We start from the raw sequence: 19,464 nt of genomic DNA, 5'->3' as shown, positions 1-19,464 counted from the left end.
TTATCCTCCTCAACAGCACAGAGGCTGTCAGACTTGGGGTGGGACCAGTCTACTGTGTCCTGAAAAGTCTTGTCTATGTATCTCTCTGTCTCCTTTAGCTCCTCCAATTCAGACCCTCTGGTTTCAAGAGCCCATAGGGCCATGAATTGCTTGCACCGAATGTACACATATGCCCCTGCCTACAAGGCAGATAATCACACATGCTGCATTCAGTGCAATAAACTGGATAGTGCCCACTTACTGCTGGCCATGTACAAATAAAATTTCTCCTGTGTCATATGGGTTTATGCTGCCCGTATTGTAACTAGGGAAAACTAGAGTCACTGCTATCTATAGATCTCTTAAATGATAATTCTGTCTGTAATCTATTTCATTTCAAACAGAAATTATAATTGGATAAGAAACACAGAATAAGGCAGAGATGCCTGCAGGACTGGCACAAGCACAAGCATTCATAAGCACAAGCATTCAAAGTGATTCCTTGTTGCCCTCATGTACTGATTGATTTAGCAACTCCGTCTAGTTTGAACAACCCCTCTGTTTCTGGAATCAGGACATTCTCTGCACATTTCTCTCTTCAGAGCCTTGGACCCTGCAAAGCATAAGGTCAGTTCTGGATGCCTCAGGAATAACAGGTACTGTGCTCTGCAGTGACAAATTCATTTTAAATGCATCTAGCTCGCTGTGAATTGGACACATGTAAAAAGAACTGGATTAACCATGATTGATATTAAATCTTTCAGTCTTTCTTGATGACCTTTGAGACCCTTTTGAAATCTAAAGTGACTCAAAGAACAAATCCCTGAAAGAGGAAGGGATCATGGTCCAATTATCCTAAGTCTGAAGAATCTGCCAGCAACAATCAGTATCTTGGTCCTTGCAAAGAGCTGGATTAAAAACGTAAGGACAAGATGCATTTAATACAGGGGCAGATGCAGACCTAAAGCACCTGCCACCCTGATGTACCAGTGAGTAGTGTAAATGACAGTCCAGATTTAACAGATTTGGGTGATTTTTCTCAAATAATTGTAAAGAAATGTTTGACATTCCCCTGACTTTATCAGATAATCTCATTCTTTTAGTTGTCTTTTTAAAAAAAAATTAACTTCTACAGAGGTTTAGATCATGCTTAAAGGCAACAATCCTTACTTAAGAATCATTATAAGAATCATTATTAATTATTATTAATAATAATAATAATGCAATAATAACAATAATACATAATTATCTTATCTATAAGCATTTTCTAGACAGCCCAATACAAATTTTATTGATGGGTAAAGATACACACATTAAATATTCTACTGCAGTGATGTATGAGTCTGTAAGTAATATAGCAGTAGGGATCTATTACTGACCACCTGACCAGGATGGGGATAGTGACTGTGAAATGCTCAGGGAGATTAGAGAGGCTATTAAAATAAAAAACTCAATAATAATGGGGGATTTCAACTCTCCTCGTATTGACTGTGTACATATCACCTCAGGACGGGATGCAGAGATAAAATTTCTTGACATCTTACATGACTGCTTCTTGGAAAAGCTAGTCCTGGAACCCACAAGAGGAGAGGCAATTCTTGATTTAGTCTGAAGTGGAGCACAGGATCAGGTCCAAGAGGTGAATATAGCTGGGCAGCTTCGCAATACTGACCATAATAAAATTAAATTTAACATCCCGTGGCGGGGAAAACACCACAGTGGCCCAACACTGTAGCATTTAATTTCAGGAAGGGGAAGTACACAAAAATGACGAGCTTAGTTAAACAGAAATTAAAAGGTACAGCACCAAAAGTAAAATCCCTGCAAACTGCATGGAAACTTTTTAAAGACAACGTAATAGAAGCTCAACTTAAATGTATACCCCAAATTAAAAAACATAGTAAGAGAATTAAAAAAAGAGCCACTGTGGCTAAACAACAAAATAGAAGAAGCAGTGAGAGGCAAAAAGGCATCCTTTAAAAAGTGGAAGTTAAATCCTAGTGAGAAAAATAGAAAGGGGCACAAACTTTGAAACATGATGTGTAAAAATATAAATTAGGAAGGCCAAAAAAGAAGTTGAAAAACAGCTAGCCAAAGACTCAAAAAGTAATAGCAATTTTTTTTAAGCATATCAGAAGAAGGAAGCCTGCTAAAAAACCAGTGGGACTTCTGGATGATCGAGATGGTAAAGGAGCACTCAAGGACAATAAGGCCATTGCAGAGAAACTAAATGAATTCTTTGCATTGGTCTTCATGGTTGAGGATGTGAGGGAGATTCCCAAACCTGAGCCATTCTTTTTAGGTGACAAATCTGAGGAACTGTCCCAGATTGAGGTATCATTAGAGGAGGTTTTGGAACAAACTGATAAACTAAACAGTAATAAGTCACCAGGACCAGATGGTATTCACCTAAGAGTTCTGAAGGAACACAAATGTGAAATTGCAGGACTACTAACTGTAGTCTGTAACCTATCATTTAAATCAGCTTCTGTACCAAATGACTGGACGATAGTTAATATGATGCTAATTTTTAAAAAGGGCTTTAGAGGTGACCCTGGCAATTACAGGCCGGTAAGCCTGACTTCAGTACGGGGCAAACTGGTTGAAACCATAGTAAAGAACAAAATTGTCAGACACATAGATGAACATAATTTGTTGGGGAATGGTCAACATGTTTTTTGCAAAGGGAAATCATGCCTCACCAATCTACTAGAATTCTCTGAGGGGGTCAACAAGCATGTGGACAAAGAGGATCCTGTGGATATAGTGTATTTAGATTTTCAGAAAGCCTCACCAAAGGCTCTTAAGCAAAGTAAGCAGTCATGGGATAAGAGGGATGGTCCTCTCATGGATTGGGAACTAGTTAAAAGGTAGGAGACAAAGGATAGGAATAAATAGTCAGTTTTCAGAATGAAGAGAGGTAAATAGTGGTGTCCCCAGGGGGTCTGTACTGAGTCCAGTCCTATTCAACATGTTAATAAATGATCTGGGAAAAGGGGTAAACAGTGAGGTGGCAAAATCTGCAGATGATACAAAACTACTCAAGATAGTTAAGTCCCAGGCAGACTGTGAAGAGCTACAAAAGGATCTCTCAAAACTGGGTGACTGGGCAACAAAATTGCAGATGAAATCCAATGTTGATAAATTCAAAGTAATGCACGTTGGAAAACATAATCCCAACCATACATATAAAATGATGGAGTCCAAATTAGTTGTTACCATTCAAGAAAGAAATCTTGGAGTTATTGTGGCTAGTTCTCTGAAAACATCCACGCAATGTGCAGTGACAGTCAAAAAAGCGAACAGAATGTTGGGAATCATTAAGAAAGGGATAGATAATAAGACAGAAAATATCATATTGCCGCTCTATAAATCCATGGAATGCCCAAATCTTGAAAACTGTGTGCAGATGTGGTTGCCCCATATTAAAAAAAAAAACTATATTGGAATTGGAAAAAGTTCAGAAAAGGACAACAAAAATGATTAGAGGTATGAAATGGCTTCTGTATCAGGAGAGATAAATAAGACTGGGACTTTTCAGCTTGGAAAAGAGACGACTAAGGGGGGATATGATAGAGGTCTATAAAATCTTGACTGGTGTGGAGAAAGTAAATAAGGAAGTGTTATTTACTCCTTCTCATGACAAAAGAACTAGGGGTCACCAAATGAAATTAATAGGCAGCAGGTTTAAAACAAACAAAAGGAAGATTTTTTTCCACACAACGCATAGTCAACCTGTGGAACTCTTTGCCAGAGGATGTTGTGAAGGCCAAGACTTTAGCAGGGTTCAAAAAAGAACTAGATAAATTCATGGAGGATAGGTCCATCAATGGCTATTAGCCAGGATGGGCAGGGATGGTGTCCCTAGCCTCTGTTTGCCAGAATCTGGGAATGGGAGACAGGGGATGGATCACTTGATCACTACCTGTTCTGTTCATTCCCTCTTGGGCACCTGGTATTGACCCCTGTCGGAAGACAGGATACTGGACTAGATGGATCTTTGGTCTGATCCAGTATGGCTGTTCTTATGTCTTAAGTATTAGTATTATTTTTTTTATGCAGAGACTTTGCACCTAGCACTGCACAAGACACAAAAGAGAGTTCCTAATCTGATAAGCTTACAATTTTCATAACACAAAGTCTTTGAAAATTATATTTCTTTTTCATTATATAAAATGAGTGTTTGCATACCATCATCCAGACAGGAAAAGAATATATGATCTCCCTCAATTACTAAAACACCCCCAAAGTACCATATATTTCACTTACTATTCTAGTATTATTATAATTAGTCTCCACTCCAGGTTTAATATTGCACCTCTGACCATGGGATTTGACTACAGTACTACTAGGAGTACCAATAGAATCTATGTGCACTAAGTGAGCATGGCCCTTAAAGCCACAGAAAAACCCACTGAGCTGCTAAGCTTACATTCTAGGGTGTTAATCATGCAACTAGATCCTCATGGTTTGACCCTCACACCTGTGTGGAGTCCTAATGACTTCAATGGCGCTACATGTGGGCCCTATGGTGCACCCACACTGATCCAATGATCAGATTAGTATGTAAGATAAAATATGAGAGAATGTGCAGCAATATGCCTTTGGAGCTCAGGGGAAGGGAAGGTATATTGCCTAGCACAACGGGGTCCTGGTCCATGACTATTGGTACTAGACACTATGGTGAAAGAAAAGAAAGAAAGGAAGGCAAGGATAGGAATGAGAAGATCACATTGGATTAAACATGCATGTATCTTGAAGGCTCTGCTTTTTTTTTTTTAATTACATTTTTCTTACACAGAAGGCTATTGTTTATGGGCTTCAGAGAAAGAACAGTGTTTTAAGGAGGGACTTGGAGACATAGCAGACAGGGTCAAGAAGGTTTCCAAGTGTTTGGGGCAGCATGGAAGCTCCTGTAGTCCTTCAAATATCAATAGATAGATAATAGACAATACAAGACCAAAATCTGCTTTCACAGATAATGGTCCAAACCCAGTCCTGGAGGTTCACTGTCGTTACACCCAGAATGGATTTGGCCCCTCGATTTTTGTTCTAACACTGATTTCCTATAGTCATTTGAGAACATCAGTGCATAGTGATAGCACCACAGTTTAAAGAAAAGAGCTAAGAGCTCTTTCACACTACCGTAAAAGAAATTTATGTCTCTTGTTTCTAACTTTGATTCCCAAACACTCCCTTCAGCCACTCTTCTTTTCTCCACCAGAGTTGCTACAGCTCATATAATCTAGGCTTATTTTCCATGCATAAGATTATTTCTTTTAAAAGCTATTGTAGCTCTGCCAGTTATGAGCTGCAGGTGGCAGAACTAACTCAGCTAAGAAACTTTTCCCCACTACTTAAGTGCTATGGAGCACAAAAGAACTGCATTCATTTCTGTCAATCAATGCTTTTTGCATTTTAAAGAGAATGCAGTGGGACTTGGAATCATGCAATACTTACGTGTGATAAGAAGGATCACAATCAGCAAGCCAAGATCTTTACAGCAAGAAACCCATTTAGTCAGTATGTGTCATACCAACAACTCCAAAATTCCACCCAAAGGTTTAGAGGGAGACTGCCTCTGTCTGTGGCTTATTGCTTTCACCCCTCAAAAGGAAAAGCTACGTTCATCACCATGGGAGATGGACTTTTTAAATATTTCATTGGAGATGACACCTAGAAAATTATGTGGAATATGATGACGTAATATTATTTTGTCTGAAAGAAGAGTGAGAAATTCACCAGCAGCTAGAGAGACTTCACTGAAGTTTTATTACAATTCAGCGTTTACTCTCCAATATCTGGCATCTTTCTCCAACTGAGAGCCTGTATCAGCCACTTGGAAAATGGAGGAAACTGTGGAACAGTTGCAGCTCAGACAGATTTACAACTCTTCATAAAAGTGACAGCCCTCTTCCCCCCACATTTCAATCTGAGTTTAGATTCAGATTCAGTGAGGGTCAATTATACCTGGAATAGGCTGTGCAATCTTGATATGGTTCAATGCTTTGTTTTACAGCTCTTTCCTTCTCCTCAAAGGTTCTGACTTAATAACAAGCAAAGCTGAACACACACATTTTTTGCTTTAATTTTTAGGTTGAACAATACACACAGTGCCATTGCAAAGTATATGCTGGAATGTGACAGTTCAACCTAAAAATTAAAGCAAAAAATGTGTGTGTTCAGCTTTGTTTGACTCCACATAATTTTCTAGGTGTCATCTAGATGTTATTAATTATTATTTGTATAGCAAACAGGTATGAATGGTGACTTACAAACCATTGAACCCCTGCTCTGAAGAGATTACTATTTCAGTTACGAGAAGAAGGAGATGTCAGAGACAGGAGAGATTTGGGGACGGGGGGATGGAGAGATGGGGGAAGACAATAATTCGATGAGGTCACCTGCATGCCTCTTGAGTGTTGCACAGATTTTGTTTAGATGCTCCTGGAGTGGTGCCTCTGGCAGCTTTGAAGGAATATGGCTGTTTTGCCCATGCAGCTTGCCTGCTGCACATTAAACAAGTTGTTATTCTTTTCATTCACTGTTTGGTTATTTGAGAAACTGATACAAATTACAACAGAAAGCTCCTGAAATTTAGGGTCACCTTACCTTGAGTTGCCAACCCTGTAGTATTCCACTGGCCAGTTTGGGACTACTAAATCTCCATCCTGGATTTACCAGTAAATACTCAGTGCTCCGTTATGTTTATTCATCCTATGCTCTGCCCTGAATGTCAGTCTAGGGCTCTCCAGTTTCTGCCTAACACCCAGAGGTAAGGAATGATTTCTCAATAATGCAGTATTCAGTTGCTCAATTGCTCCCAAGTTACAGAGCTCATCATGTTTTTACACCGCTCTGTATCAGCAGCCATTTCAACTCCCAGTAACAGTGAGAATGGAAAAGAAGATGTATTATTTCAGGGAGGGCAAAGCTTTTACAAATTAACTATTTTCTATACATATATTATGGACAGCTAGAAAATAAAATCAACTTCTAATATATCACTGACCAAGGCTGCTACTAATCCTTCTTAGTGTTTTGTATTGCAGTATTTCTAAATATCTTCCAGCTAGTGGCATCCAGTACTGCCCTTCCCTCCACTGTGCTCAAGACCTATGCAGCGGTACGGACTACATTGCGAGATCTTCTTCTTCTTCTTCATCCTGCCCTATCTGAGTAGTGGCAGGAGCAATGACAACAGCAGCATGAGCCTAGGTGGGCAAGGATTTTACTGTCCTTAAAGACACAAGAACCTCCTCCCTCAAAAGTTAGGGCTCACGTTTATGGCAATTAGCTTGCTCATACTAACAAAAGGGCTTGGCATTTCAGTACTCCTGTGGTCAAGAGGGCACTGCTTGGATGGTTATATAACTGCTATCGTAATGCTCTGTGAACATCCAAGCACACCAGCTCCCATTTAAAATCTTCCTCAGGATTCATATTGTGTTTGTTGCTCCTCTTTGTATGCTTCTAACCGAATTGCACCGAGCTTAGCATCCTTTTTGCTGGACATGTGCAACCCTATTTGAATCTTTTGTTCACACAGAGAGGGGTGTGTGAACCTTTTTAAAGTATGCCGCACTAGCCAGCTATGCCCTTCTTTCTCCACTTCAGGTGAAGCATTCATGCTGGAGCTGTTTCTGGAGATGGGGTTTATATCTGCCTAATCGATCTGTTTTGCAGTATGCTCTTCATGATGTTATGACATGGGTAGGGAGGGATCCTGCTTCGCAAGAGTCTTTCTCTTGAGGTTTTATAAAAAGCTTTAGACCTACCAATTTCTCACTGCTAAGCCCATTTGATACTTGTTTTCCCTTAGGCTTTTTGAAAATGTAGCTTTTTTACTTTCTTTGTTACTATGCTTAATCACTCTATTTTAATACATAGTTTATATGTTTATAAAGGCGGTTTTATTGCTTATGTTTAGTGCTTCTGCCTTTGAAGTTTTTATATGGTTTTTCTAGTAGATTTATATTATTTTTAGATTTCTGTACAGTGGAGAAATGATTCTTAAAGCCCTTCCTTGGGTGGCACCATCTTATTTGTCTGAGCTTTTCAAATAGTTTACTACTGCCAGGCTCATGCCTCGTTTTACTCCCTATACCAAAACTCAACACTGTAGGTGACCTGGGCCTTTTCTTTATTCCCAGATGATTAGCGCCCTGCAAATCTGCACAGATCTACTTTATATCCGCAGATATCCAGATCTGCAGACCATTTCTGTGGCTCGTGGATGGATGTGGATCCAAATTTTATATCTAAAGCCCTGCAAATCTCTGGATATTCGCTTTATCTCTGCAGATCATTTTTGTGGATCGCAGATTGAATGCGGATAAAAAATTTATAACTGCGCAGGGCTCTACAGATGACAAATCAGGTGAACCGAGGCTGCTTGGTTCCCAGGGAATAAGATACAATTTTGGATTCCGAACTGCAAAGGCAAACTGCATCTTATAGTCATAGTTTAACAAACAAAGGCAAGAGTCCTTCTTTCAGCCAAAGTCTCATCTCATCTTTGGCTGGGTCTGATTCTCAGATCTATGAAGACCCAGAGTGTGATTAATTCAACATCTAACTCTTATGGTCCCTCCAGATGAACATATCCTCCTCCCTCCCATGCTGAGTTTCCTGGCATTCTTTACAACCAACACTTCTCCTTTAGCAGAGAGGATAACCACAAAGTAGGGTTAATATAGACATTTTAAGCCCTATCATAAGGCATAGCCTCCTGCAGACCATCAGGTGATCACACAGCACGTGTCTCATCTCAGACACACTTGCACTTAGGCAATGGCCAATACACAATGATCAGAACCTTGCACATCTGAGATCAGCTCTGAATGATTTTAAGACCAAGCATAAAAATTATCTTTGTAATTTAATTTAGCATTAGTTTTAGACTATACGGAGGTGCAACACATTGACTGGATGATAAGATCCCCTGAAAATTATATTATGCTGAGTATCAATTTGAAAGAACTTGTCATAAATCAAGTCACTGGAAAAAATTCAATCTTAACGTAAGGTACAACTCCATTGACTTCATTGGACTTTGATGGAGATGCACCATTATGCCATGGATAAGGTTGGCCCACAATATTTAGGAGAGGACCTCTGCACCTTGACCCTAATATTTTTGATCCAAACCTCCTCCTATGATCTGATCTCTCTCAATCAATGCAACTACCCCATATCTGTTGATCTATCTTATTATGACCTGATGAAAAGTGTGTGACATTTGAAAGCTTCCTTAATTCAATTTTTTCTAAATTGTCCAAAACCACTATTGCTTACAGCTTGTTCTTGTTTCTTTATTATTGTATCCAGTACTAATACAACGCCCAATTTTATTTCTTGCATTTTACTGAATTAAAGTTAAAACACTCAATGATGTGCACTTCAAAAGATGTTCTTTTATTATTCTTCGTGAAGTGCAGATTTTTACTAATCAGAATTTCTTAGTAAACTGCTGGCAAACAAATCCAAACAGTATCTTTAGGAAACAGCATGGGAAAGGTCTATTTCCCTGCTTGCCATCTCCCATCACTATCATGTGTGATGTTGCTGCATGACATTTCCTTCCTCTCAATTTCTCCAAAAGGCAAACAAGCTACTATACAGCAGTTCTGAGTCAAATCCTACCACCTGATATTTCTGATATGCAAACTCTTAGCTTTTTCTATTTGTGCAACAATGAGACCTTATCAGTTTTTCTGCTTTTCATTTGGACTATAAAATGCATCCGCTATCTCTCTTCACCTGTGTCCTTGGCAGCTCCCTTAGGTTCAGATGGATTCTAGGATGTTGTTTGTCTTGTTCAAACTATTGCTGATCCCAAACAAATCACAGGATGTATAAATTGCACTTGAGTGCTGACAATTTTAAGTATGCAGGTATATTAAAACTTGCAAATAAGTTTAGGAATGTTTTCTTGGTGAAATGTTCTTCAGACAGCAAATGGAACTTTAGAAATACCTAAGACAGAAGAATGACTAGGTCACACTTGACGAGAACATGGGTCTATAATTTAGCAGCACCCTAAAGATTTTAATATCGTGTATAATGTACTGTTTAATTTTACATACAGCACATAAGTAATCACTTTCTTTATACTGGAAATCAAAACATCATACTATGCTTTTTGTTTTAAAAGCACATTTTCCTACATTTTCTTATATCCAGGTTTCCTGTACCAAAAGTCATAACCCCCCCTTTACTTATATAGATGCACACATGCATGCCCGCACAATCATCCACACAAACTGAGTCAATATCACAAATGAAGCACATCCATCTGCAGAAGGTTACATGTACATAGCAACTCTAATCTTATTTACAACCATTTAAAAAGGAAGCTTTTTCCAGGGTGTAACCAGCTAATTGTTTCCCTGTCATGAATCTCTTCACGTGTCCACATAAAATCATCTTGTTTCTATACTGTGGCTGAGGCACATATGCTGTATTTTTCACATAACCAGTTCTATTTTTAGACTGAATTGTAGGAAGTCAGCAGCACTAATAAATGGAAGAGAAATACAGAACTACACCACATGGTAATGTGCCAATGCAAAAGCTACTCTGGCCTATAGCCAATGAACTGTGGTTAGATGTTAGAGAAATGAAAGTAGAAACACCACTTATAATGGAATGATTAATAAGCTGACAAACTTTCATGCATTTATTTCAACTTTTTGCATGCCAGCTGTATTAATACCAACATTTTCAATTTTGTTAGTCATATTTCTCAGCCTGATTCTGTTATGTGTACTTTACTGAGGCCCTCTTAATTCTACTTGCAAAGAGAATGGAACAATATGAATAGCAGATGACATTTTACCTTGCAAAGTCTGAAAAGCAGGAAAACAAGAGAGCTTTAAAAATGTACTAGTAAAACAACGTCTGGCCACTAAATCCATGGTTTGTGATTCTCTCTTCTATTGACTCTGCAATTCACTTGTTTATGAAAAGTATGAAAGCAAAAATCCTCCAGAGCCTTTATACATAGGGGAAGAGTTCAGAGTTCTTTCAGGGACACAGATTCTTCCCTAATCTCCCCACTTCTCACCCAACCTACAGTACTTGTCCCAGCCACTGTTACCCTGTGGACAGATGGATGTTTATATAAAAGACCTTGTGCCTCAATAAAATTCCATTTTGGAGTTACATAAAAACAGCAATTACTGGAAAATGGAGCTTTTTAATTAAATGCATTTGAAGGAAGTAGGGATTAATGACTTTAAAGTAGGAGAGTATTTAATGCTTACAGTCATAGATCATCCCCTTCTGAAGCTGTATTATTGCTGTCTGCCAACGATGCTTTTAAGTATTGATATTGCCTGCATTAATAATGCTCTAAACTATGTTCATAACAATATAATTAGTAACACAATATTATATACTGTACCCAAAACTTTGCATTACCAATTATAGCACAGTAAATATAGTTTACAACAACATGCTCTAATTTGAATTCTCAAATTAAAGGAATATAAACGTTGAGTAAGAGCTTTCCACAGATCCTGGGGTTTGTGTATCTGACACATTTCAAATCTCCTTGATAAATGCTGAAATAACAGGGTTTTGGTTTGTAACATTTGCACATCTATCTAGCTAGTTTGCAGGTGCAGTCTGGTAAGTAGATATGTAACTGTTATTGTCTGCACCCACAGTTAACTGCAATCACCAAATACTGGACAAAATTATTTGCAGACCCAAAATTGTGACTGCAAAAATCAGTGTCCAGGTTGCATCCCTTGTGAAATTCAGACACTGTGTCTGTACCCTACAATGGATGAAGAGCTATATAGCGAATGTGGAAAGCCATCCACAAAAGTCAGCAGGGAAACAACCATTACGTTTGTGTTTCCATTAAGAATTCCAGTCAGGTACACCAAATCAATATTTTACCCCTGCCTGTACTCAAGCTGTTCTGTGAAGATCTGTACAAAATCAGATATGGGATGTAGGGTGTGTGTATGGGGGGAGGCTCTAGCATCAAATATCGGCACAACGTGCTAGCATATGTGGGTCTAGACTCCCAGAATGGCAGGATGTGAGAGTGCTATGGGGCCGTTACACTGTGCTTGGGAGTTGGGCTATGCCACACAGTTACTTGGTAACTTTCTAACCATCTGTCAGATAGCTGTGGATAGACTCTGCTGGGACTTGCACCCAGGTTGTCTTGCAAGGAGGAAGACTGCCAAAATATGGGGCCTTTGAGAGAGAGAGAAAGGTCTCCCTTCCTCCCTCATGTAAAAATAGCAGAAATACCAGCTCAGGCTCAGAATCATTGGATATCTATGAATAATCAGGTAGTACAATCTGCCTGGTACCTTAATAGGTTAAGTGTTGGTGTGTTTTGTAGCCACAAAATATCTGATATTGCATCAAACATTGGCCTCATCAGCATTCAGTACTAATGCCATAGAATGACTGAATGCGGTCCACTGCTTTCTGCTTTCCTAGAAGCATTAACGAGTTGAGATGAAATGAAAATGAGTAGGAAGAAAAACATCTTCTCATCTGTGTTACTACTTTTTTTCCTTCCCTTCTCCTACCAACCTACTGGCATGTTCTATAGCTAGATTAGCAGCACCATACATACTACTTAGCATACCTGGCACATAGTCTTTTTTTGTTTTGTAGTTGTGGGTTAGTTGTTGCTAGTTATGGTTGATGGAATGGGATGGGGAAGGACAATAACCCACAGTTGTCTTATGGAAAGAAAATATTTCACTCTTTAAATCACTTAATTCATGTGACTATCGAGAAGAATAATTTGAGCTGCAAGTTGAAGGGCAGATGTGTTATCTGAGATGCTTTTCAAATTCATCCATTAATTTTAGGATCTCAACAGTGGTAATGCTGAGAAAGGTCATTGAAGCAGCACTCTGAATACTGCTAAATGTGGGCATGTCAGAGAGAAAGTTTTACCAGAATCATCTTCCAGTTGAGGTCAGCTGCAGATCTGATGACAGGGGTGCCACTTTTACTGCAATGAAAACAGCCTGGGTTTTCACTAGGGGATGGAAAGAAAAGATCTACATTTTCCTTATGCCACACAACTAAGTTACTACAGTAGACTGACAGTATGTCATGATAACCTTGGTTTAACAGAACAAATTTTTAGCAATTTGGATCTTCTGGGGGAAGGAGGGTAGTGTGAATTCTGCCTTTGGCATGTGGCTCAAGCATTATCGCCAGTGCTAACATATTCTTCCTCTTCGGACAGTCCACTGATTCCAGAAATTGAGGGCAACGTTTAAGCTGTTTTCTAGTATTGTGATCACAGTTACGTATCCTTTATTTTCAAATGAGCTTTTAATTTGTTCCAGACAGCTTAGAAAATATCACAAAGCACAGCACAATTGTCAAACTCTCATTGTCACCACTGGGGTCAGAAGTAGCCAGCTAGTCACAGAGTTACAGTGATAGGAAGCAAGGACAGCATTTTCCTTTTCCTCTTGTACATGACTTCCTGATGGATCACATGTTCACACCACCTCATCTAGAAAATATCTCCAATGGTTCCACTCTCTTCCTGTCTTGAAGACTCTATCCCAATCTACCTGCATGCACTCATGTTTCCCTGCACCCTGCCTCCTGTTTCCACAGTATTGGTTTTGGGGTCTTCCCAGTTCTCTACTCTATCATCTCCTCTCTCTACACCATCTCCAGTGCACCAGATATCTGGAACAGTCTGCCTGCCCCCTTACACCTCACTGAGTCCCCAATCAAGGGCTAAAGTAAGAAGGAGCAGTGTGGCCAGGAATAGCAGCTCACCAGATGCTGCTAAAAGTGGAAGGGAGCTCCCCTTCCTCTCACTGGCTTGGTGTAGCAGTGCTTGCTCTCAGCTCTCCCTGCTCTGGGGCAGTTGTGCTGAGAGTTCCACCTCCTTTTTCAATCTACTTTAACCTCTGCCCATCCCTATTTATAACATAACTCTAGCCCTCCAGTTCTTCTTCACAACCTACTGCCAACAAGGATGCATACCATTTCCAACCCACTGCATACCTCTTCTTGCCTATGTCTCTACCTACTCTCACACTTTCTTATTGTATTGCTATTGCTTTACTATTACTATTATGGGTGTGCATTGAGGGATACTTGTATAAATGGCCTCAGCTCATGGGAGGATGATTTTGTGGTTAAGGCCCTGGACTGGACTAAACTTGGGAAATTTGGGTTCAATTCCCAGCTTTGCTAAAAACTTGCTGTGTGACCTGGGGCAAGTCACTTTAGCCTTGATGTGCCTCAGTTCCCATCTGCAAAATTGGGACAATAATATGTCCATACCTCAAATGGATGCTGTGAGGATAGATTAGACTTTATCCAAACACAAGTCATTGGGCCTCAATACAAGGGTAACTGGGTGAATTTCAATAGCCTATGATATATACAGGAGATTAGACTAGATCAGTGATACTCAGACTGAGGCTCGTGAGCAGCAAGTGGCTCTTTAATATGTCTCCTGTGGCTCTTTGCAGCACTTGATATTCAAACACTGTGTGATTTAATTATCAGCCAATCTAAATTATTAACCAATCTAGATGCTTTTACTATGTTATTAACCAATTGCAGTTGATAAAATAATACTTGGCCAGTCATTTTGCTGTGAGAATTTTATATATATGAAACAATTAATTCAAACTATTGTGGCTTCTGAACCACTGAGGTCTGCGTATCACTGGACTAGATGATCTAATGGTCCCTTCTGGACTTTAAGTCTATGAATCTATGAATTTATTAATCTATGACTCTTTCATCAATTATTGTGAGGGGTTCAGATATTACACATATGGGGCCATTTAAGTAGCTAAACAGTTATAAAATTACATTGTGTTGCACTTGTTGTTTTAGTAGCCTCTCAAATATATATAACATGGTGTTCCAAAATGTTATCATATTCAACTGCAGTGGATATTTTTTAAGCAAGCTCCTTTCTTGCTACAGCTGAGTCAGAATTTTTCAAAGCTTCATGGTTGGGGCACAGTGTTTGCAGTTCTTGCATGTCATCTCACAAAGGAAGTCATTTATCAGCAAGTTAAACCAGTGTGCAAGACCCTTTTTGCTTGTATAGCCACCATCCTTTGTAGCATAGATTTAGTTTAATTATGACCAATTTAAATGCAACAATTCAATTACATTTCATATAACAAAAACAATGAATAAATTATATTTTACAGTATTCAGACTATCTGAATAATAGAGCTTCCCAATCACTGGATATAATTATACAGTCCAAATTAAGACCCTTATTTGATGCAATAATCTAGAAGGCCAGAATAAAGGATCCAAATTTAGGTCATTCAAAATGACAAACAGAATGCACTCCTATTGGACCACTGGGTTAAACTTCTGAAATACTCTGACCCATTGTGTCCAGTTTACACACACTTCCATCATGAATGTGCATTGAAGATTGAAAAAATTGGGTTTGTTTAGTCTGGAAAAGAGAAGACTGAGGGGGAACATGATAACAGTTTTCAAGTACATAAAAGGTTGTTACAAGGAGGAGGGAGAAAAATTGTTTTTCTTAACCTCTGAGGATAGGACAAGAAGCAATGGGCTTAAATTGGGAGGTTTAGGTTGGACATTAGGAAAAACTTCCTAACTGTCAAGGTGGTTAAGCACTGGAATAAATTGCCCTGGGAGGTTGTAGAATCTCCATCACTGGAAATATTTAAAAGCAGGTTAGACAAACACCTGTCAGGGATGGTCTAGATCAGTGGTTCTCAAAGCCGATCCACTGCTTGTTCAGGGAAAGCCCCTGGCGGGCCGGGCCGGTTTGTTTACCTGCTGTGTCCACAGGTTCAGTCGATCGCAGCTCCCACTGGCTGCGGTTCACTGCTCCAGGCCAATGGGGGTTGCGGGAAAGGCGACCAGCACACCCCTCGGTCCACGCTGCTTCCCACATCCCCCATTGGCCTGGAGCAGTGAACCGTGGCCAGTGGGAGCCGCGATTGGCCGAACCTGCAGATGAAGCAGGTAAACAAACCGGCCCAGCCCGCCAGGGGCTTTCCCTGAACAAGCAGCGGAACGGCTTTGAGAACCACTGGTCTAGATAATACTTAGTCCTGCCATGAGTGCATGGGACTGGATTCTCAAGGTCCCTTCTAGTCCTATGATTCTATGATTGAGAGACAGGCATATGTGTCCAAACCCCCAACCTGCACGAGTGCACTAGCACTGTCCATACATGTTTGAAAAATCTGCACTTCCTATTCTAAGAGTAGCCATTTCTTGGGCTAGTTTAATTCACATGATCACTCCTGCTGTAATACATTCATGCTGGAGATAATGTCTTTTCTCTTATGTTTCAAATTTTTTTCTACTCATATAGGTGGTATAGAAGAAAGTCAAGTAACCTTCTAAGACTCAGAAATGGTACCACTGGGGTTTGCTTTTACTTCTCTCAACAAGCATCAGCTTCATGAACACCCAGGATTTTAGTTTTCATGGCCTTGTGAATCAATTTTCTTTTTCCAAATGGCATTTCAACACATATTCCCAAATGTCTGCCATCCTGTCCTCTACTGACACTTGGGCCAGCAGATGATGCAAATGGACTGGCATACATAGCATTTGCGGAATCAAGGTCAGAAACCTACTAATCTTTGTTTCTTTGCCCGGTGACATCACATTCTACTTGGAGAGTGATGGTTTTTGCTTATTGTTGTGATTTTGCATTTTGGGGTGTTTCTGAATTGAATTACAGGCTTATCTTTTTTGTTTGATTTTTGTTGTTATTCCCCTTCCCACCCCCGCCCTCCACCCCAAGAATGCCTGCTGTCAGGGGGCTTGATTCTCCACTGCCTTGCAGCTCCTATAGTTTTTACACCTATTCAAATGCTTCCGTAACACTCACTTTGCATAAGTGTAAATGACTACATGAGGTGAAGAGCAGAGAAGAATCAGAACCAGAGAGACTTTTTGAATCATTAAATGTAGTTTAACAATTAAGAGAAAATCAGAGTGATAATATATATTGTGGCGTGAGTCAATTGATCAGGACACACTGATGAGTCAGTGTGCTGATGTAACTTAGGCCTTGCCGATGTGGGGAAACTGACCAGCATAGCTTTTGTGGAGTAAACTATTCCAGAACAGGTATTCTGGTATAGCTCCCCATGTGGACACTTTATTCTGGAATAATTACTATTGCTTTGCCAGTCAATTTCCCTGCATAGACGAGGCCCTACACCAAGAAGATAAAAGGAGAGAGGATAGCAGCAAAAAGAACTAAGAGAAGTACATAAGTACCTCGTCCTACTTTATTTTACACCCTTCTATTTTTCTAAGAGTACACGGGGTCTGAGATGGGCACTGCTCAGGGTAGCTAGCCCACCCCACAGCTCACTCAGCTCTGGCTACATTCTATTTTTAGTGTGCTAGCTCGCTGAGAGCTAGAGCAAGTACGTCTCCTCATTCAGGGGTTAGATTAGATGACCCTTGTGGTCCCTTCTAACCCTATGGTTCTGTGCTGGGATTGAAGTGTAGACATACACTAAAACTGTGCTATCTCCTGATTGTTCTAACTTCTACTAGAAAAGGTCACAGAACCATTTTTTCCCTGTTTCTCTACCTCCTTTTGAGGGTTATCAGATCTTCCACAGTTTTGTAACACTACAGTATATGGGGGGCTATGCACCAGTATATGACAGTTTGGGGTGACATCAGATAGCACTCAGCACCTGCATGTTCTTTAGTTCTTTTTATGTGGATATGCTTTTCCCATTTTGCTCTGTGGTCTAGTGTGATGGAAAAGAGAGAGTAGTTTCCTGATGGTATTTGAAAGTCTGATAATTTATCTTAGGTTGACAGGCAAAGCTAAATCTGTATTTTTCTTCTCATTTTGATGGATGCTGGCCCATGACCCAGGGCACAATAGCAACATGGTTGGTTGTTGAACCAAACCAAACAAAAAATGGAGCTCTGGGTGTGGAATCTTTAGGTGTAGCTCACTTTCTATTCTCTGATTTCCCTCTCTCATTATGTTTTTAATTGAGCCTTTGTTTCAAGACACTTGATAACAGGAGGCTGAAGAAATAATTCATCACTGAATACTGTATATAACACAAAGTGTTGAGAGGAAAATACAGGCATAATTAAATTAAAGATCAGATTTTTAATTTCATGCAAATATATTGTGGCCTGTTTACCCATTTCAGATTCAAAACCTTGGGTCAAATTATTCCTTGAGCCTTGATCCTCTATGTCAGTGGTCCCCTAAGGAGGCGTGGAGGAACATTTGGGGCGTGGGGTGCGGCTAGGGCCTGGGCCAGCCCCTACAGGGGAAGGAGAGGGAGCGCCACCTAGCTGTGCTTGGGCCCCCTTACTCCTGTCCACATCCCCACCTCCCGGAGCCCTGGCCCCGCTCCCAACCCCGGCTCTGGGGAAGGGCGCAGAGCTTAAGGAAGTTCTACTCTAGAGAAAACATGAGAAAAGACTACATGTAGGCACTGGTAAGCTTAAGTGTCTGTCTTAGCTTTCCATGCTGAGCAGTCACCTCAAGCCTGTCAGACATCCGCTACCTTATTGTCAGAACTGCAAGTTAAAACAGGTGTGGGAGGAGAATGGGCTTGTCCGAGGAGCCAGAGGTTTTATGGTGACCACAGGACGCAGATGAGGGGATAACAACACACTCCCCTCTCAGACTTTACTTCTGCTACAAGGCAGGAATAACTTGGCAGCTATGCAGCAGCGTCTCATTATCATGGGACTGGGTTGCCCTGTCCCGCTTATCACTTTTTACCTTGTATCCCTATGTACAACACTCTGCAGGTGCACTGGACAGAATCAAATCCCTGATGTAACACCATGTGGCAGGGCTCACTCATCCTCAGAGTGCCCCCTAGTGTTGGTGTGGGATGTTGCCGGTATCTTTGGCCCCAGAACCTCCTGCCAGCTGCCAGCCTCTGGCCCCAAGTCTTCTGTGGTTCAGCCTCTGATCACGTCACCACAGTTTACACCTTCTGGGGAGTCATAAACAAGTCCAAATAAAACTAAATAGTTCTCCTACCCTCTTGGGCTACTGACATCTTTTCTTCTCTACTTACAACCTGTATCTTAGGGCTTCCTTTGAAGAATCCTATGCTGTCCATACGGTGCACCGCTCCTGTTGTCTCTGTCTTGTGTACCCTCAGTCAGAGACACCTGTGTCTTCACTTCGGCTGGACTCTTCAGTCTACTTACTAGCCAGGAGCCAATTATCTACTCACTTCCCCCAGGTGCAAAAGCATGACTCCTTCGGTGCGTTGTAGCTGAGGAGTTAAGCTCCATCACACACCACTAAAGTCAAAGGAGTTACATCAGAAATTACCTGGCTTTTGAAAAGGCCTGCACAGTTTAGTTAGCTTGTGCAGAGGTAGTTGCCATCATTGGGCTCAATTTCGCTTGTTACCTCCCTTCATCCGCAAGGACAGCTCCATAAAGAATTCCTGGATCTCTCCCGCCCCACCACTTCAGCCGGTGCTGCATACT

At 40.5% G+C, this 19,464-nt stretch overlaps 1 protein-coding gene across 12 annotated transcripts in view; it reads right to left on the bottom strand.

The window, feature by feature from the left end:
* Nucleotides 1-19,464, bottom strand: part of LDB2 (LIM domain binding 2) — a 322,964-nt gene that overhangs the window by 12,959 nt on the left and 290,541 nt on the right. The window lies entirely within an intron of this gene.

This window comes from Mauremys mutica, chromosome 5 (assembly GCF_020497125.1).
Source record: "Mauremys mutica isolate MM-2020 ecotype Southern chromosome 5, ASM2049712v1, whole genome shotgun sequence".
NCBI lineage: Eukaryota > Metazoa > Chordata > Testudines > Geoemydidae > Mauremys > Mauremys mutica.
This window is presented reverse-complemented; position numbering and strand designations above follow the sequence as displayed.